General features: G+C 48.0%; 1 protein-coding gene across 5 annotated transcripts in view; it reads left to right on the top strand.

Moving 5' to 3' along the window:
* The first annotated feature begins 4,205 nt into the window (after window positions 1-4,205).
* GCNT1 (glucosaminyl (N-acetyl) transferase 1) overlaps window positions 4,206-21,774 on the top strand; it is a 34,959-nt gene continuing 17,390 nt past the window's right edge. For all 5 annotated transcript variants that reach the window (XM_053287846.1, XM_053287842.1, XM_053287845.1 and 2 more), the window contains exon 1: window positions 4,206-4,380. The gene's annotated coding sequence lies outside the window, so the exon portion shown is untranslated. The remainder of the gene's footprint in view (window positions 4,381-21,774) is intronic.

Raw genomic sequence — 21,774 nt, 5'->3', positions numbered from 1 at the left:
ATAAGAATATATAGGAAGAAGACAGAAGGAGAACAGCTTGGGTGGGGCACTGACTGACTGCTGTCTTTGCCCCTGCCCCACCTTTCCTCAGGTGTGTGTAACATCTCCTTGGGCTGCTGCTGGGGCTTTGGCGGCGGCTGCTGCTATATAGGGCAAGCTAGCCCAAGGGCTCTCGTCCTTGAGGCTCTCTGCCATGGGGCGAGCTGCCTGAGGCCCAGAAGATCTCTCTGCTTCCGCCCTGAAGAGCCATCTTCTCACAATTAAGAAGTCAGCAGGAGACTACGCAAGCCTGGTTTGGTTTTGTTTTTAATTAAGCCAAGAAGCCGTGGTGGGTTAGTCTGGGGAGATGTGTCTGGGGGAGCAAAAAAGTGGGTCTGGAGTGAGAGCAGCAATATCACAGGTAGCAGGCAGAGGGAGGTATGGCGGTGGGAGCTGGGCAGGCCGTTACAGGGGAAAACGGTCCAGGCAATTGAGGCCTGTTCCTTTTTCCGGCCCTTCTCCCAACCCTCTGACCCTAGGGAGCTCTGAGATCACTCCTTCGAGGATTAGGGTGCTGCTGCTGAATGCCAGGTCAGTTAATGCAAAAACATCTCTCATCCACGATCTGATTGTGGATGAGCGTGCTGACCTGGTATGTGTGACGGAGACCTGGTTGGATGCGCTGGGCGGGGTCGGTCTCTCTCAGCTTTGTCCTCCAGGTTTCCAGATCGTGCAGCAGCCCCGCCTCGAGGGTCGGGGAGGAGGTGTTGCAGTCATCTTTCGAGAGACCCTCCCCGTTTCCAGGTGCCCGGTCAGGCCATCTCAGAATTTCGAGTGTTTGTCCTTGAGGGTGGGCCTCCGAGATAGGCTGGGGATTCTGTTGGTGTACCGACCACCCCGCTGCACTTCAGTCTCCCTACCTGAGCTGGCGGGGGTGGTCTCGGAGGTGGCCTTGGGTTCCCCCAGGCTTATTGTTTTGGGGGATTTCAATGTCCACGCCGAGGCCCCCCCTAGTGGGTGCGGCTCAGGATTTCATGGCCTCCATGGCAACCATGGGCCTGTCTCAATTGGTATCGGGCCCTACCCACGTGGCGGGACGCACTCTGGATCTGGTTTTTGCCGACCGGGAAATAAATGATCTGGAGGTGGGGGAATTTGAGACCACTCCCTTGTCATGGACAGATCATCACCTGGTGGGGTTTAGTTTGACTGCTCCGTCTGCCCTCTGCAGGGGTGGTGGGCCAATTAAGATGGTCCGCCCCCGGAGGCTTATGGATCCGCTTGGATTTCAGACGGCCCTCGGGGAGTTTCCAGTGTCCAGAGCTGGTGACCCTGTCGATGCCTTGGTTGATCTCTGGAATGGAGAGATGGCCCGGGCTATTGACACGGTTGCCCCCAAGCGCCCTCTCCGGCTTGGTGGAGCCCGTTCTGCTCCTTGGTTTTCCTTGGAGCTTAGGGCGATGAAGCAACTCGGGCGACGGCTGGAGCGATGCTGGAGGAAGAGTCGTCACGAATCCGATCGAACACGGGCTAGAACCCATTTTAGGGACTACGCCATGGCGGTGGGGGCGGCGAAGAAACATTTTTTCTCCGCCTCCATTGCATCTGCTCAGTGCAGGCAAACAGAGCTGTTTCGTGTGGTGAAAACATTGCTCCACACATCCCCTCGGACAATGGGGGAGGAGCCATCTACGGCTCTTTGTGATCGGTTTGCCTGTCACTTTGCAGATAAAGTCGCTTGCATCCGTGCTGACCTGGACTCCAGAGTTTTGGCAGTTCCGGCAGACGTGCCTTTGGTACCATCTGGTCCCGTTGTGTTGGATTCTTTTCGGTTGGTGCGGCCTGAGGATGTGGACAAGATCCTGGGCAGTGTGCGGGTGACTTCGTGCACTCTTGACCCTTGCCCTTCATGGCTAATAAAAGCTGCCAGGGAGGGGACAGGCAGATGGCTGGAGGTGATCGTTAATGCTTCGTTAAGGGAGGGCAGGATGCCATCGTGCCTTAAGGAGGCGGTGGTAAGACCTCTATTAAAAAAGCCTTCCCTTGATTCCTCCAGCCTGGACAACTATAGACCTGTGTCTAACCTTCCCTTTTTGGGCAAGGTGATGGAGCGTGTGGTAGCATCCCAGCTGCAGAGGGTCTTGGATGATACGGATTATCTGGACCCTTTTCAATCTGGCTTCCGCCCCGGGTATGGGACTGAGACTGCCTTGGTCGCTCTAGTGGATGACCTACGCCGGGAACTAGACAGGGGGAGTGCGTCCCTGTTGGTTCTGCTGGACCTCTCGGCAGCGTTCGATACCATCGACCATGGTATCCTTCTGGGCCGCCTCTCGAGTATGGGAATCGGAGGCACTGCGTTGCAGTGGTTCCGGTCCTTTCTTGAGGGGAGGGTCCAGAAGGTGGTGCTGGGGGACTACTGCTCGGCCCCGTGGCCGTTGGCCTGTGGGGTCCCGCAGGGTTCGGTCATGTCCCCCATGCTGTTTAACATCTACATGAAGCCGCTGGGAGAGGTCATCCGGGGATTTGGACTGAGTTGTCAGCAATATGCGGATGACACTCAGCTCTGTCTCTCCTTGTCATCTGATCCTAGGGAGGCGGTGGATGTCCTGAACCGGGGGCTGGAGGCCGTGATGGGTTGGATGTGGGCTAACAAACTGAAATTGAATCCGGATAAGACGGAGGTACTGTTGGTCAGTAGGAGAGCCAATCGGGATGAGGAGATTTTACCAGTTATGGATGGGGTTGCACTCCCCTTGAAGGAGCGAGTATGCAGCTTGGGGGTACTACTGGACCTGGCTCTGCTTTTGGAAGCTCAGGTGGAGGCGGTGGCCAGGGGTGCCTTTGCATGGCTTCGGCTGGTGCGCCAGCTGCGTCCCTTTCTCGAGAAGGCAGATCTGGCCACGGTTACCCACGCCTTAGTCACGTCACGGCTGGATTACTGTAACGCGCTCTACGTGGGGCTGCCCTTGAAGAATATCCGGAAACTGCAGCTAGTGCAAAACGCGGCAGAGAGGGTTTTATCCAGAGCTGCCCGTTGGGAACATATCACCCCCATTTTGAAAGAGCTGCACTGGCTACCGGTTCGTTTCCGGGTCCAATTTAAGGTGCTGGTTTTGACCTTTAAAGTCCTAAACGGTTTGGGCCTGGGGTATTTGAGGGACCGCCTGCTCCCAAGGGTTGCTGCCCGCTTGACGAGGACATCTGAGGGGGCCCTGCTCCGGGTGCCGACAATGAGGGAGGCCCGGCTGTCGTGCACTCGGGACAGGGCCTTCTCTGTTGCTGCCCCCAGACTCTGGAATGCTCTCCCAGTGGCCATTCGTTCCTCGGACTCCATCATGGCTTTTAGAAAGCTTGTAAAGACCTGGCTTTTTACCCAGGCTTTTACATAATCGTTTTTTACTGCTGCTTCTGGGTGTTTTTATTTGTTGTATTGTTTTATGCCTGTTTTTATATGTTTTTATACTTTTAACATGTTGTTTTTATTGTATGTTTTTAACTTTTGTAAACCGCCTTGGGGCTATATTTTAACGAAAGGTGGTATAAAAATGCATAAATAAATAAATAAATAAATAAAAATATATAGGGTCATGCCATTTTACTCAGTCAGTCCCAGAATGTCACCTATGCCCAGCTTTCTGCTCACACAGTAATACATATTTCACTTTTCCTTCACCCTTAAGCATGCATTGGGAGGATTCCCACCACAGTCATCCCCCCCCCCCACACACACCATCTTTCAGACCCATTGTGGGGGAAATGTTTGCTTAGATCATCAGCAGGCTGCATGTTTTTATGAGGGGGGAAAATCCCAAATCAAGTGTGCATAGAATTGTAGCTTTGCTTTGGGGACTAAGCCTCCTCATTCCACTTGCTTCCAAATAATAGCATCGCTCTGCCTCTTGTATTAGAGGTTCTAGCCTGCCCTTGCTCCAAGATGCTCAGTGGGGTGGTACGTGGTTCTCTCTCTCCCCACCCCGCGTTTATTCCTCACGTGAGGTAGAGATGCAGAGAGAGTGACTAGCAGCGCCGCAAGATCAGGAGAAGACCGTAGTCGTAGTGATGTGGGCAACAGGTAGATACAGTGGAAAGACAAACAGAGGAGGAGCTCAGCCAGCCCAAGTTCCTCTTTCTGCGCTCCAGCCTGAGGGGAAAGAAGCAAAAGGTTATTACCAGCCGGACTCCTCTCGAGGGGAGGGGCTTCTGAGGAAGCGGGCTGGGCAGGGGGAGGGGCCAGCGCCGGCAGCAGCACCACGCGAATGCAAGCGCAGGCTGGAGGAAGAGGTGAGAGGGGAAAAGTTCGCCACACCGCCTCCGCTCTCAGTCAGGACAGGAGGCAGCCCGGCTCGGATGTGTAGCTTGCTAGCTGCGCGCTGCGACCTCGTGGCTTGGCTTCTACAGGTAGGGGCTCCTTCGGTTGCTGCACCCCCAACTCTTTGGGGCAGCCTCGCGTTTCGCCTCCTTTTCTGCAACCTCAAGGAAACCGCTCGGGCTGAATGCGCGCTTGGTCCACCCCACTCTCTCCCCCACAGCCTCCCCAAGGGCCGGCTTCGGAGGGTTTCTGCTCCTTGTGGCCCCATGATTCGGTCTCAACTTCACTCCTCTGGCCGTTTGCTCGGGATTGCCCCTGCTTCGCTCCGAGAGCCTGGCATCCTTTATGTCCATCGGCTACCAGAGTTCAGTTTTGAAAATCTGCCGGCCCATTCCTAAACGGTTCCTTCCTCCGAAGTGTTCGTGGTTTAATGGAAAGCTAGTAGAGAGCGCATCGCAGCCAAGCTTTGACTCCTGCTTAACGGGGTCTAAAACATTAAAAACAAAAAATTTCCTCCGTTGATGAAAGTGCGCTCGCTGGAAGGAATTGTGAGTTTTTGCAAAACCTTATTTCCGAAATGAGGCTGCAAACTTCTTATCTCTGCGACTCTTTTTTCCGGCTTCGTTTGTCTCCCCGCCGGTGGGCTTTCTAGCAGAACTGGAGCCATTTAACAGCTGTTGGAGTCACAGGTGGTTCCTCTTGTGAGAGAGAGACTGAGACTTGATTTGAACAGTTGTAGTAGTTTTCCTGGTATTGTATTGGAGTGTGTGTTGTTGTGCAGGAAGAAACAATCTGCTTAATGCTATCATGGCAGTTTGGCATAATGGCCAAAAACTCAGTTTCATATTTTCTGTGCAGAGAAAGGGCAGAAACGATTGTTCAAGTATATTTATGAAAATGCCAATTTGGACTACTAAGTGACATTTCCAGGAACTTTATTTTGTTTTCCACATATAGAGAGGGCCCGTTTAAGATTTAAGTAGTTAGAGTGAAGGGGTTAGATTTTGAGCAAAGTTAAAAAGCCTGCTGTTTGACACATTTAAGATTAAACAGTGAAAATAAAATGTGTCTTCGGAAGACATGTATCAAAATACACTAGCAACATTATCGGCACAGGTCAAATACTCCTTTTTAAGCAAGGGGTTTGTATTTTTGGCACACACTGACGCATCTCATTAGACCTGTGCTCATGTTGTGTTCAACACACAATATGGCAATATTCAGTCATTGTGTTATATGTTTGTACAGATGTCTCTACACACAAACACACAGTTTGTGTAAATGGCTGTACATGCATTCACTTTAAAAGCATACAGGCACTCTAAATGTCAGTCAGTGTGCACATGGGAAACGTACTCCTGCATGTACATTAAACCTAATGTGTTGGGTGTTCAACTGACCTATTCACAAATTAGGTTCAATGCACATGCAGATTTGTATGCACATACAGTTATTCATACATTGAGTCTGTTAAGGCGGCACTTCATTTGCTATCCTTACCACCCATGATAAGGATGTGTAAAGGTAAGGTAAAGTGTGCCATCGAGTTGATGTCAACTCCTGAGTGACCACAGTGGTTTTCTTTGGTAGAATATAGGAAGGGTTTACCACTGCCATCTTCCATGCAGTATGAGATGATGCCTTTCAGCATCTTCTTATATCGCTGCTGCCCAATATAGGTACCTGCAGGGATTCGAACTGGTAACCTCATGCTTGCTCAGTAAGTCATTTTCCGCTCTGCCATTAGGTGTCTTATGTACACACCATGAATGTGCATGTCTCTCTTCCTGACTGGTTTTAAACTAGAAACTAGAATTTGTAGTGCATGTAGACAGGTAGTTTTGACTGAAGCATCCCCTGCATGATTAACAATCTGTGCTCCAGCATGGTGGAAGTGGGGGAGAAGGATATGTGCACATGCACATCTTTTTCATGCACTGCCAGGCTGGTGAGTGAGGTATTATCTGAACTGGCCCATTATGTTCAACACATATACAGTAGTATACTTCCTATCTGTACTCTGCATTAGAGGAAGCTTGTATCCAGGTTCACTTTTTAAATGAATACATTTGTGCAGTTATTGACTCACACACACAAACATGTACATGTGTACAGACACATATGGTCTAGAATTTATCTCTAATTTATATTGGTTGGCACACAATATCTAGAACCAGTGATTAGTCAGAATAATATAGGTATTACTTAATCAGTTGCGGCGGGTGGGGGGTTGCCCACCCTAAATGGTTCTTCTGGCCTTATAGCTGAAGTAGATCATGTATCTGTATTGGCAGATTTCAGTTCTTTTGGTTACTGAATCTAGAGGCAAATGTGATAGAGTGCAATTCTGTGCATGTCTATTCTATTCATTGCAATTATGTTTATGCTCCACTGAATTCAGTGGAGTTTACTCCCAGATAAGTGTTTAGGATTGCAGCCACATTGATCATAATTGGAGAGTGTGTGAGAGTGAGAGAGGTGGTGGTTGAATTACAAAGCTATCCACAGCTTAATACATTTTGGGCTTAAACAGCTCCTCATCGGAGAAGTATAGATTACCTGAAACACCTCCATTTATATGCTCCAAGAGGAGCTGTATAAAATGGAATTTCTCCATTTTAACCATTCTGCTGCATTTATAGTGCCAACAACATTATTCAAGGATGCTTAATGGAATAAGAGTGCTACCTGTCACATCTCTTCTGCTTCTGGAAGAAAGTACTGTGTGAATTTTTTTCTGGAAAATTTTGAATTGTATTTCCCCCCTGAAGACTTTCTTCTAACACCCTGAATTTATTGAGATCTGATTTAACATACTTTTATGTTAGTAAATTAAGCTACATGCATATAACATGTTAATTTTACATGCAGTTTAAATATTGCATTCTCCCCCACCTCCCTGCTGCCTAATAGTCAAAAGTAACTGAACTGAAATATTTGGGAGCATAAAACCATAACGTATGCTTAATGTTATTTACACAGTTTCAAACACATTTGAAGTTTTATTTTGAGTTATTTCTGTTGGAGTACTTCCCTAGCCTGGGTTATGGTGCATGTGAGAACAATGAATGGAAAAAATTCCTGTCAAATTGGGCAGTTTTAAGTTTGTAATTAACTTTAAACACACACGACTATGTCCTCACATTTCATCCACATTTCCAAATATGTAGAGGAGAACTGGGGCTAGAGCACCTGGTCCTGCTTGAACCTCCACACATCCCACAGATGTGAGAAGGGGCTCTATGGATCCAAGGATATACAGCCCCTTCTGCTGGATGTGTGGTGGTCAAAAACAAAACCAACAGGCTAATCCTGTTCAACCTCCATACACTGAGTGAATGCATGGAGGGCAGGTTCAGCTGATACTTTGCCTGACCAGCCCACCCCACTTGATTAAGAAGTGAGTGTGTCATGACACAAGCATGCATGTCACTCCCATAGCTTGCTGTTCCTTATGTTGCATGGTATTACTATAACATAATACTTGGAGCACATGTAGACAAACATCTCCCATTTGATTAAGGGATGCTGAACTGTAGGGTAACAGAGAGACATGTGTGCTCACAACATGCTCACTTGATCTCTTGGGACAAAGTATTGTCTGAACCAATGTGCGTTCTTTGGGCGTACTGAAATGAATATGTTAATTTTCACTGCCTAATGGAGGAGCAGGGAAATGGCTTGACTACTAAGCCAGAGGTTGCCGGTTCGAATCCCCCTTGGTATGTTTCCCAGACTGTGGGAAATACCTATATTGGGCAGCAGCAATATAGGAAAGATGCTGAAAGATGCCGCTTATTGAAGTGAGATTTATAGGTGATATTTGTGTACAAAATTCCCAAAGTGTCTACAGGTATTCCCCAACTTCCAAACACTTGTACTTACAAAGAGAGACCCACAACATATTATGTTAAGGAAGTTCCCAACATATAAACTCCAACCCACGCATACATACAAGTCCTCACACTTGGGTACTATATGCTTTCTGAGTTACGAGCCTCTGACTTGCAAACAGTTTTTTGGAACACAGCCTATTTGAAAGTTGGGAACTTCTTGTACAACTCTCTGTTCTCCTTATGAAGTAAGCTTCCTCTTTATGTTCCTGAGAACTGATTACATTCCCATTCTCTCTCATGGAAAAATTGAATGTAACCGGAAAATGTGCATGCTCAAGATTGAACAATTCTTTTAAAAACACCTTTGAACAGATTTCCTGCAAGCTTGTAACCTATTTTTAAATATAATCCCATCATAAATACAGTATATTCTTGGTACTAAATAACATGATCTTCATGGACAAAGCAACATAGGATATAGCTGTTCCATTTTTGTTGTCGAAACGTCCTTTGATGTTTAAAACTGATACTTTCTTTTGTGGCTTTCAAATATACTGTGACCCAGAATGTGTAGGCAACTAGAGATGTGTCAAAGAGTTTAAAGGCAACACGTTTTGGGGCTTTTTTTGGCTGTACTTAAATAGTGGATCTAACTTTCAATAAACCAGGGTTGCCAATTAGAACCAATGGCAATCCACCCTTCCCTTCCTATCCTGTGTTTCAGACTTTCAAGAGATGCTCTGTATCTGGACGATTTGCAGACTCTGTACACTGAAAGTCTATCTGTTTTACAACTTAACTGGGGTCTGTGTAGTAGGGATGCTTGCCAAAGATATAGACCCCTTTCCTTCAAAAAGGCTGCCTGTTTGTCCTGTGTCAAAAGCATAAAGTAACTGTAACAAATGTTCTTTAAAATGTACTATTTTCAATTAATCTTGATTTTAATCGCAACAAATACTCAAGTTGCCTTTTCACTTCTCAATTTCGAATGCTTCCAAGAGTAGACCTTTTGGACATTGCTGAATCATGCCCAAATGACTGTAATCTTGCTCCACCCAAATCTTAAATGGTGCCCCTGTAATTAACTACTTGGAACTCAAGATAGCAAGTCCCCAGGCAATGGCAAACTTGTTATCTGTTCACCTAGGCTTGATGAGTGGTTGGGAGCAGGCAGCTCAGTATTGATCTGGCACCATGCCTCCTTTTCTAAGCCGTTCTGAAAAGGATATCTGTTTAATGGGTGGTGGAGGGGTTAATGGCTTTTAAACAGGGGTGTGAGTTACCCATTTGGAGTCTGTGCTGTTCCAGACAGGTCTTCTAAATAAAGCTATAGGTAGCAGATTTCAAGTGTATCAAGAACAATAGATGCTGTTGTATCATGGCACAAAGACCTTTTCTGTTTTTGGTAGCTCTTGGCAGGCTTGTCCTTTTCTGCCGAGATTCTCTTATTTTCTTCTTTCCCTTTTTAATTTGTAAGAAGCAATTATTCTGCCATCACAGGATGGTAAAGGTAAGCTTAGGTTTCTTTTCTGAAACTTTAGAAGGTGGTGTCAGTAGAAGCCTTGATTGTCATAAGGAGCATTTGCGCTCTAGCTGGTCAACCACCATCAGTTTCAGTAGGGTGTGCATGAGAGTGTCAGCGACTTGGATAGCACTAGTGCGAAATGGATTGTTTTCACAAAGCACTTATTTGAAGACAAATATTTGACTTATTTGAAGACAAATATCATGGAAATCAGAAATAGCTGATCCAAGATTGTGCAATATAATTTATTCCGAGGCCCTCCCATTTATGATGCATGCCTTCGAAGCACTACCTTTTAAAGAAGCTACCACCTATAATGTCTTCCCTTATGAGATGTCTCTTCTCTAGAGGTTTTGCCATGCATCCATCAGTATTCACACCCTTGAATCTGTAGAATCTCTTGTCACAAAAAATAAACATTGAGAGTGTGCCAGACAGGGGCGTATCTAGGGTAGGGCAGGCAGGGCACGTGCCCCAGGCGCCACTTGAAGGGGGGCGCCATTTTTAAAAATTAAATTTTCTTTAAATGGCCACCAAAAACAAAATGGCCACTGTGCATGCTCAAATGGCCTCTGTGAGGCCCTAGAGGCCAGCGAGGGGAGGAGGGACCTTTGCAGACCCACCCACAGCCTTTAGGAAGCCCCCAAAGGGGCTACAGGTATTTTTTAAATTTAATATAATATGTCACTGTACACATATTCAGTTTGGCACTATGTACAGAGAATCAGGGCTTGTGAATAATAAGCTGAAGCTTATGAGCTAGGATTGTATTCATTTGCTCTTACTTTGCTTCTTGTGATAAGTGAGTTAAATGTGATGTATTAATAATATGGCTATTAATGGTGAGTTTGTCTTTGAATCAGTGTGAAATCCTTAGTATTAAGGCCCACTGTGAGTTTCTTGCTCTCTTTCTCTCATTTTAACTGTCTTTCTGAAATACTAGAATATATTCCAAGCAGTGACATAGTTGACTCTGCATATCGTTTATTGATTTTCAGAGTATCTGGGAAAAGTCAAATTCTCCATTTAATTTTAAAACTTAAGTAATAGTGATGCTACAATGCATAGTAGAGAATTAGACATTGGTTTTCCAAGTACACCTCCACATAGTATTTGGGTATTTCATGAGCCCCAGCATACTGAAATTTGTAGTTTTCCAGCACTTTTTGGTCTGGCTACGTACACAGCTAAATAGTTTTTGAAATATTAAAAGATTAACAAGCTTGACTTGTATTTTTCAGCTGATGTTATGGTAAAGTTATCTGAAAGATGGGTGTCGGATGTTTGGACAGGGGGCGCAATTTCAGTGCTTGCCCTAGGCGCTATTTTCCCTAGATACGCCTCTGGTGCCAGAGCTTTTCTCCATTGCAAGCCCTTTTGTTTGAACCTTAGATTATCTTCTTTGGGACAATGGTGGGCGGTTTCTTGCAGAAACTGCCCTTGTTTACATATTCCTTATCTACTAATTTATATTGGCTAAAAGTAGCCACAGTGCTCTTTGGTAATCTTCCTCCAACTTCTTTGTCATGAGGGAAAGAGAAAACTTAGTACAGATACATCTGAAAACTCAATGCATGTGCACATGACAGACTGACATTTTCAACAGGTACATTTGCCAGGGAGCCAGGATTGTCTAAACAGGCGTAGGGAGTTGCAGACATTATGTTGTATGTACATACAGGTATACATATTTTTCTGTGAATTACTATACATGCATTATTTTTAAAGTAAGCCTAGGTACAAATGCAGTCAAATGCAGATTACAGTTGGGAAGTTCACTGCTATGCATGCATTGAACATATGTCTGAATAACGGTATGCACATACAGATCTGTATGCATGTACACTGTACACAGATTTTGAGTTTGTTGAAGATGTCTAAATAGGGCTCCTGCAATGCACTTGTGTTAGCAAACATAAATTTGACACCTCATAATGTGTGAAACAGCTCATACATTCCACAGATTTTTTAAAAATATGAACACATTATCTTTGCACCCTGCTCTTGCTCCAAAGAGCCAAGTTTGGAACATATGGGTTCTTCCCATTTTTTTTCTTCACAACCATCCTCTGTGGTAGGTTAGGTTGGGAGAGAGTGAATGTTTGACTCCCAGCAAGCTTCATGGTTGAGTTGGGAGTCAAACTGGTCTCCCTAGTTCAAATGCAACCCTACTCATTACATCATTATTGGAATTTTTGAGAGCTTCTCCTTATTCTAAATTCTTTGTTCTGTTACCTGAGGCTGATACAGTATTTTTATTTTAATCTCTAGCCCTCAAAATGAAAATAATCAGACTAAATGCTTCATTTGTACATTCCAGTGGGTAGTTTCTATGACACCATAACAGCTGCTTGTCTTTAAAGGTAGATGGCTTTAGAGTTCAGCTGGCCATGTATTTCAAACATCTATTGCCTTCATCAGTGTGTAACTGGATTAGAAAAGGTGCTGTTCAGGATGAATTCAGAAGATAAGATTAGAAAATGTCTTCAAGCTACTGATGGTTCAAAGTGGTACAAAAAAGGGAGTTTTATACATGGCTTCCCTACTGGAAACTTCTGCAGTTGATAGAAATGAATTGGCAATGTACAGGAAGACTTTATTTTCCTGACCTTGATTGAGACCCCATGTGGTGTAGTGTTTTAGAGGGTTGGACAAGGACGGGGAGACCCAAGTTCAAGTCCCCCATTCAGCCATGATAAAACTCATTGGGTGACTTTGGGCCCGTCACTTATATCCCAACCTAACCTACCTCACATGATTGTTCTGAAGATAAACATAACATGTATACCACTCTGGAGTCTTTGGAGGAAGAGGGGATATAAATGTAAAAAATTTAAAAGGGGGAAAGAAATTTGAGTTTGAGGAAAACTATTAAGGCTTTGTAAGGAACAGAGTTTCTAGCTTGTTGCTTCTTGTTCCCTCCCATGCTAGAAAAGAGGGAACTGAAAGGAAGGGGACTCTCCTTAGTGATCCTAGAAATCAGTGCTCAGAGCTTGGATTCCACAGTTTCCGTGTGCATTAGAGTGTGTGTGTGTGTGTGTGCGCTGAAATGTGGCATTGTATTGTAATTTTTCCCCTGAGTAGGAGATCCTCATAATGGGTACTGTACTGCGCATGCCCGAGACAGGACTGGAACACGTGATTGATTTGTGGGCGTTACTGCCTCCTAGCCCAGTTCCAGTTCTGTCTCGCTCAAGATAGGTCGTATGGGAGAGAGCTCTTCTTCTAAGTCCGTTTTTCGCTTGTATGCTCCACTTTTTCTGTTCCTCTGCAGCATTGGAGGCTTTCCTGTGAGTTTCTTCCCCTTCCTGTCTACCACCTTGCTCAGTCTTCCTTTCTCCGCTACCTTTTTCCTATAGTGTGCAAGGGTGGGAAATCGATTTCGGCCCCAAAAAACTTCCAACCTACCAAAAAACGCTTTTTAATTTCGATTTACTATTGGCTCAACGAAAAGTTTTTCTTACGGTTTGCCTTTTTGCCGCCCCTTTGTCGGCGCCTCCACCATGGAGCCCGCCCACGCGGACGAGATCCTGCAGGGGTCTCTATTGGAATCCTCACAGCTGCCGCAGTACCTGGGCAGCGGGGGCTCAAAGATTGAATTGGCCGTGGCTCAGCCGGGCGTCTCCGCTCCCCCCACCCCGGTCCGCTAAAACAACCACTTCGGCCGGCGTGGGCTTACAGATAGACGCAGCCGCGGCTCAGCCTGGCACCTCCGATTCCACTCGCTCCCTTAAAGCGACAGCCTCAGCGTCGCAACAGCCTGGGGCACAGCAGTCTAATCTGATTGCAACTAAAGCCACCATAAAAAAGAAGAAAAAGAAAAAAGATAGCAATCGGGGCGAAGGGAGGAAGCGTCTTAGCGAACGCCTGTTAATACAGGCAGTCTGCCGCAAATCAAAAGCGAAAGCGGCTAAAAATGGCGCCAAGCACAGAACGGAAGCCCCTAAACATGCAGCAGTGGAGGGAGGCGATCGGAGCCCGATGGGCAACTTACCACAGCCAAGTGCGAATCCAGAAATTGTGGGGGGAACGAATAACCCCCATCTCCCCTCCACTCCGCCTGCTTCTTCACCCACTCCTCAGGAGCGGCACCACCACACGGTGAGTAAGGATCCCTTCTCACCCAGGGCTACCCAATGGCTGAAGGATTTTTTCAGGAGGGAATTCTCCATTGACTCCCTTGAGGCCCAGAGTTCCACTACTGGGGCACCATTGTCTGTTAACTGTCCCACAGATAACCAGTCCGCCCCCACGGGGTCACTTCCGATCTCCGCCTCTCGGGACAATATCCCTATTGTGGGGCAAGTGACACGCAGGCGCGGCACAGGCAAACTCTCTTCCTCCTCGCCTGACTCTAGCCCACGTCGCAGGGCTATTCCTAACTATGAACGCGGTCTCTTTGTCCCAAGGCAATGAACGCGGTCTCTTTGTCCTCTCAGGCACAAGCGTAAGCACAAATATATTTTCTCCTCTTCCCCGTCATCGGATAATGAGGAGCAGAGGCGTAAGAGACCCAAAACCCGGCCAGCCCCCACCCCTCAACCCCCTCCCATTCTCCCTCAACCCCCCCCACCTGCTAATCCTACACTCCCACAATCCTCTGCCTCATCATCTGAAGGGGAATCCACCCCCCCCATCCCCTTCCCTACCAGATAAAGAGGAGGGGGAATTGTCTGAGGAGGAAATCCCCCCTCCTATTACTAACTCTACTAGACTTTTTTCCTCAGCCAAGTTCGAGGTCCTCCTAGCTAAAGCCAAGCGCACAATCAACAATGTTACTCCAGCGGACCCAACTGAACCATCCTCATCCTTCGACCAGCAGGTCTTCCCTAACGCTGAACCACCCTCCCTGGCGGTACCTTTTCCACCGCTCTTCCGTAATGTCATGTGCGCGGAGTGGCAGCGCCCGATCTCAGCCAAGCCCATTACCAATCCCCCCAAAAAGCACTATCAGCTTCCAGGGGACCGATTCATCCGATTCATCCCCACACCAAGGTCTTCAAACCCTTCAAACCACACCGATTCATCCCCACACCAAGGTCTTCAAACCCTCACAAACACCACTTGATGTCCCAGGCAGTGAAACATCTACTTCATATGAGAGCCATAGAGCCTGTCCAACCAGACCACAGGCACCTAGACGTTTATTCCATACTCTTCCTTGTCCCGAAAAAGGACAGGTCCTGGCGGGAGGTCCTTGACCTGAAATCGTTGAACAAATTTGTACAGAAAAGAAAATTTCGGATGGAATCACTACATACGATAAAGGAGGCCATCCAACCAGGGGATTTCCTAGCCTCCATCGACCTCTCGGAGGCCTACCTCTATATACCTATCAATCCGAAATCCCGGATGTTTCTCCGCTTTGCATACAACGGCGAACATTTCCAATACAGGGCTCTGCCTTTCGGCCTCTCTTCAGCACCCAGAGTGTTTTCAAAGGTGATGGTAGCACTCATCTCCCACCTACGCCTACAGGGCATCCGGGCCCATCCGTATTTGGACGACATCCTTCTCTGAGCACCTTCGAGACCACAAGCCATCCAGGACGTGGAAACCACGTTTTGAGCCCTCTGAGACCATAGCTTCATGGTCAACAGGAACAAAAGCCAACTCATCCCCTCGCAACAACTGGTGCATCTGGGAGCTCTATTCGACATGGCATGGGGAACCATTTGTCTTCCCCCAGAACGTCGGGACAAGATCAAGAGTCAGTTTTGCCCGCTTCTACACAAACGCTCAGAAGACCTCATGGCATTGGCACAAGCCCTGGGCTCCATGATAGCCTGCATAGAATGCTCCCAATGGGCAAGATGGCACTCACGCCCCCTCCAGTGGCTACTGCTTCCGTGGCAAAACGAAATCATGTCAGCTCACCGCATTCAGATTCCGATACCCCACTCCATCCGTCAGTCTCTGGAATGGTGGCTATCCCTGAATCTCCGTCAAGGACGTCAGTTGGCGGAACCATGGCGAGTAATAATTACCACGGATGCCAGCCTGGCAGGCTGGGGGGGCCACTGTCAGGGACGACTGACCCAGGGTACCTGGTCCATGAGGGAAGCCAGAAGACCGATCAATTGGCTCGAACTCAGAGCGGCTCAACTAGTTCTCTTCCACTTCCAACACATGGTCAGGAACCAACACGTGCTCATCAGAACCGGCAATGTGACCGTAAAGGCACACATAAATCGTCAAGGGGGCACGAGGTCCAGACAGCTCATGAAGGAAACAGACTGCCTGCTCAGATGGGCGGAAAACAATCTGCAGTCCATCTCTTCGGAACACCTGAAGGGCGAGGAAAACTGTGTAGCAGACTGGCTCGGCCGCACGTCACTGGACCCAGGCAAGTGGGCGTTGTATCCGGCAATATTTCATCAGATCACCCAGCTGCTGGGGAACCCACAAGTGGACCTGTTTGCATCTCCAGCCAACCATCAGCTCCAGTGTTACTTCTCCAGGTACCACTCGCCTCTAGCGGAAGGAATCGACGCTCTACAGGCACCATGGCCAAAAGCCCTTCTCTATGCCTTCCCTCCCACGTCTATAATAATGAAGGTTATCAGAAAGTTGAGACTCAAAAAAGCAGAACTCATTCTGGTAGCCCCCCATTGGCCTCGCAGGCCGTGGTTCCCAGACCTAGTCGAAATGGCAGTCGGTCCTCCATGGTTTCTTCCACCTCGGAAAGACCTACTCAGTCAAGGGCCAACACTTCATCCCGACCCCCAATGGCTTCAGCTGTCCGCCTGGAGGTTGAGCGCTCACATCTAGAGGCCAAAGGCTACTCCCGCCAAGTTCAGACTACCATCCTAGCGTCCAGAAGGCAGTCCACCATTTGGATCTATCAGGCCACCTGGTCAGCATTCCGCAAATGGTCCTTAGCACGTCACCAGGACCCAATCTCTGCAGGGGTCCCAGAGATTCTAGCGTTCCTGCAATCTGGCCTAGATCTACAACTACGTCCAAGCACTCTCCACCAGCAAGCCTCTGCGCTCGCATCTGTACTCCATATCTCGAATTTGGGCTCCACTCAAGCCTCTCTGCATCCTCATATTTCTAAGTTCCTGAGGGGAGCTACCAACCTAGCCCCCCCCACCTATCCGAAGGTTTCCCTCATGGAGCCTTAACAAAGTCCTCAACGCGCTTACCAAGTTTCCATTCGAACCACTTTCCTCTATCCCGCTGAAAATACTAACATTCAAGGTCCTTTTTCTCGTGGTGATTACATCAGCACGCAGGGTCTCTGAGCTAAGTGCACTTTCTGCGGCAAAGGAATTTTGCGTATTCCAATCTGATGCAGTACATCTCCGCTTAGACCCTACCTTCCTACCCAAAATCAATTCGGTATTTCACAGATCCCAGATTATAGTCCTCCCCTCCTTTTGTCCATCCCCAACCCGTCCTAAAGAAAAGCTTTGGCACCACTTAGATGTCCGCAGGGCCCTGCGCACATACATCCGCAGAACTAGACATTAGGCGTTCAGATGCACTCTTCGTGTCCTTCCACCCACCTACCTTGGGAAAAAAGGTCTCCAAAGCTACCCTTGCCAAATGGATCAATTCCTGCATCCTCCTGGCCTATTCTGCTCTAAACATCCCCCCACCCGGTGGCATCATGGCGCATTCCACCAGGAGTGCCGCCGCGTCTGCCGCATTCGCAGCACACGTCCCCCTGCAGGAAATCTGCAGAGCGGCAACTTGGACGTCTCTCACACCGTTTATTAAACATTACAAGATAGCAGGCTTCTCTGACGCCCAGGCAGCATTTGGCCGCACAATTCTTCTTCAAATCGTATGAGATACAGCTTCCCATCCCTGAAACCTCTCTTCTACAGCTTGGGCAAGTCCCATTATGAGGATCTCCTACTCAGGGGGAAACGGAACATTGGTCTTACCGTGAAGGGTTCTTTTTCCCTGAAGTAGGAGATCCTCAGCCCCTCCCTAGCTGTATCTATTTTAGTTCAGATATGGGTACTGGGAAATCAGACCGACACCTTCACGTCCGGGGGGATAGAGGCGACCCACAGGGTTCATCAGTATTTAGTATGTTCTCTGTTAACTATCTTCTGTCACTGTTTTCTACTTTCTCCGAGCTCTCTCCACGAACCACTACTCTCCTTGCTCGTCAGCCCTGGAACTGGGCTAGGAGGCAGTAACGCCCACAAATCAATCACGTGTTCCAGTCCTGTCTCGGGCATGCGCAGTACAGTACCCATTATGAGGATCTCCTACTTCAGGGAAAAAGAACCCTTCACGGTAAGACCAATGTTCCTTTTTTAACCATCAAAACACATACAGTATGACACAACAAGAGCATAATAAAATGATAAGCACAACCATTTTATTTCCCCCTTCAACCAAGTGTGAGGCTGCATACCTATTGGTTGAATAGTGAGATCCTCCCATCTAAAAAAATAAGGAGATGGCATATTGCTGTGAATATACAATAGTTCCTTTCAAATTTCAAGCACTTCTTTGACTGCATGATAACTGTGTCCATGTGGACTTCATAGAATGGGTAAGGGAAAGCTCCTGTGTTCATGTGAAACAGTATGATGGGATCCCTATAGGGGGCTATAGCAGCTGATAAAAGAGGTTTTCAGTTTACAGAGATAGTTCCAGAGATTGGCTGGTATTGATGCACTCATCCAGCCTGATTGTAAACCAATTTACTCAGAAGAAGTCTTACTGTGTTCAGTGGGATTTGTTTCTGATTAGTATGCCTGGGATTGCAGCCCTCAACCTGTAGTTGTAAAGCACCAGTGCATAGTCCAGGATTCACCTTAAGGGAGGATGGACTCTACCTACAGACTCATGCATGCCTCACCCATATTTAAATCTCACTCTTCCTCCAAGGAACTCAGGCTGATTTCTCCAGATGGGGCTACTCTTCCTCTACCCACTTTATCCTCACAACAACCCAAGCCCTGTTGAGGCATAAGTGTTGTTGACACTGCTCCAGAGTATGACATCCACAAGATCATGTCTGAGGAGACAAACTATGTTCTTGGGCACAGCACGGGGCAGAGTTTTAGAGCATGTTGGCTTGTGAATCCCCAGAGCTCCATACTGTCTGTGTCCATACCAGGTGTGTAGTGGAGCAGGGATGTGCAGGACGGAGCACCAGTTTCCATGTTTTCTGCCTGTCTGCTTCTTTCCCCACTGTTTGCTCTCTGCCCCCCTGGGACTGGCTGCTGAGCTGTGGGAAGGCTTTGCAGAACTGGGGCCCAGGGGGGTGACTCGGCAGTTTCTTGGATACCATCGGTCCAGAGCCAGCTGCTCAGGGCTATTTAGGGTCCTGAGCAGGCCCACCACTGAAGGGGCTCCTATGCAGGAGCCTCTTCGGGGAACAGTGAAGATGAGGACCAATCCTATTGGCTCAAGAACTCACATGTGGGTGGGCATTTAACAGTTTTGCTGCTGTTTTAATTAAGTCCTGGGTGAGATTGGTTTACAGTTGTCTGGAGATGGGGAAACAAGAGGCATATTCTCAGATTATGGGGTGGCTATTCTGGTGGTGGTGGGGAATAGAAGAAGTAACGTTGGCAAGTGAGTGGGCTGTTACAGGGGAAGGGAAATCAGAAATCTAATAGCTGTTTCTCCTTCCAGCTACCCTGCCAGCTCTTTGACCTTGGGGAGCAGTGCCAGCTACCAACAGGGTAGTTGCACCTTGCTCCTTGTAATGCCAGGTTGGTTCAGAACAAGTCAGAAATCATCCATGATTTGATTCTGGGTGGAGGGGCTGACCTTGTATGTATTACAGAGACTTGATTGGGTGAGGCTGGTGACCCAGTCTGGCAGTGGCGTAGGAAGACTCCCAGCAGCCTGGGGACAAAGTAGTTTTGCGGGCTCTCTGCACACACCAGGGCTGAAGCTACACCCTCTACTTTCTAGCTCCGCCATGCTTCCCCCCTCTATTTACCTGTGGTGGCGGCGGGCAGGCGGGCTTCTTTGCATGTTGGCTTCTCCCTGGCCGGCATGCTGGCCTCCCCATTCCCTGGCTGGCACACCAGCCTCTCTCGCACCTGTGTGCAGGCCTCCCCATTGAGTAGGGAGAGCATTGCATGCCATGACATCACAGCATGCGGCGTTTTCCCTACTCAATGGGGAGGCCCACGCACAGGTGCAAGAGAAGCCGGCACACCAACTGGGGAATAGGGAGGCCAGTGTGCTAGCTGGGGTGGGGAATAAGCCCACCTGCCCTCGCCAATAGGAAATGGCAGTGTGTGGGCAGGGGTATGCGGGGGTGGGGCAGCAGGCCCCTTGACCCTCCAGGACATTTGAATCCCCTTATCTGTGCAATCTGGTCCCAGCTTCTCCCTCCTGGATACTCTGTTGAGCAGCAGGTGGGATGTGGGTGGGCAGGTGGAGTGGCTATAGTCTATAACATCTTCCTTACAAGGATCCCTGTCAAGTCTGTCAGACCCTACTGAATGTGTGTACTTAAGTTTGGGAACCAGGGACAGACTGGGATGTCTGCTGGTGTACCGATCACCCCGCTGCTCAACAGAGTCCCTAACTGATCTCAAGAACTTGTTCTCAGGTTTAGCAGTGGAGTCCCCAGGCTTGTGGGTGGTGGGGGACTTCAATTTTCACTTTGGGACCAATTTGTCTGGGGCAGCTTGGGAGTTCATAGCAGCCATGACAACTGTGGGCCTATCCCAAGTGTTCTCGAGACCAATGCATGTTGCTGGTCACACGCTTGATCTGGTCTTTCACTCTGATCAGGTGGTATTCCATGGGTGGGGACTTATGTGATTTCCCCATTGTCATGGACAGACCACCATCTGGTTAAGGTTGGACTCATGACCACATCCCACTTTTGCAGGGGTAAGGGGCCTATTAGGATGGTCCACCCGAGAAGGTTATTGGATCCAATAGGATTCCAAGAAGCCTTGGAGGGATTTAGTGTTGGTTCTGCTGGTGATCCTGTTGATGCCCTGGTGGAGAACTGGAACAGCAAGCTCACCAGGGCAGTATACATGATCGCTGCTAAGTGTCCTCTCTGACTGGCTTTGAAATGGGCCCTTTGGTATATGGAAGAACTGAGGGAGCTGAAGTGACAAGGTAGACGACTGGAGCATAAGTGGAGAAAGACTCTGTTCGGATCCGACAGATTACAACATAGAACACATTTGAAGATCTATGTTCAGGCTATATGTGTGGCAAAGAAGTAGTTCTTTTATGCACTTATTGCATCTGCAAGCTCACATCTGGCAGAGTTGTCCAGGGTACTGAGAGGGCTAGTATGTGCCCCTCCTCCCCTGAATCAGTATTTGGAACCGTCCATTACCCACTCATTTTTAATGAGTTTTTTATGGACAAAATATCTCGTATTTGAGCCAACTTGGACTCGGACCCCACAATTACTGAATGTCTGATGCTGAAGTCTCCACTGACTCCTCTTGTGTGGTTAGGCTGGATCAGTTCCAGTTTGTGACTTCTGAGGATGTGGACAAGCTGCTTGGAATGGTGCAGCCTACCACCTGTTCTCTTGACCCTTGCCCAACATGGTTTATACTATCAGGCAGGGGGGTTGTTGTAGAAGGCCTGGTAGAGATTACAAATGCTTCTCTGAGGAAGGGCAAGGCAAGGATTGCCTCCTTGTCTTAAGGAGGCAATTATTAGACCACTTCTAAAGAAGCCTTCCTTGGATCTCTCAGAATTAAGCAACTGTAGGCCTATCTCCAACCTTTGGTGGTTGCACAAGGTGCTTGAGAGTGTGGTGGCCTCCCAGCTCCAGGCAGTTTTGGAGGAAACTAATTATTTAGATCCATTTCAGACTGGCTCTCAGGAAGGCTATGGGGTGGAGACTGCCTTGGTCAGCCTGATGGATGATCTCAAATTAAGAATTGACACAGAGTGTGTGACTCTGTTGGTCCTTTTGGATCTCTTGGCGGCTTTCAATACTTTTGAACATAGTATCCTTCTGGAGTGTTTGAGGGGGTTGGGGGTGGGAGGCACTGCTTTGTGGTGGTTCTTCTCCTACCTCTCAGGCAGGTTCCAGATGTTCTGGATGGGGGTCACTCTTCCCCAGAAGGAACAGGTATGCATTCTGGGGGTGCTTCTGGATCCCAGCCTCTCTCTCGTTGAGGTGGCAGCCAGACGTGCCTTCTATCAGC

This window comes from Hemicordylus capensis, chromosome 2 (genome assembly GCF_027244095.1).
Source record: "Hemicordylus capensis ecotype Gifberg chromosome 2, rHemCap1.1.pri, whole genome shotgun sequence".
NCBI classification, from domain to species: Eukaryota; Metazoa; Chordata; class Lepidosauria; order Squamata; family Cordylidae; genus Hemicordylus; species Hemicordylus capensis.
Note: the sequence above shows the minus strand (reverse complement) of the source record. Positions and strands in the feature narration are given on the sequence as shown.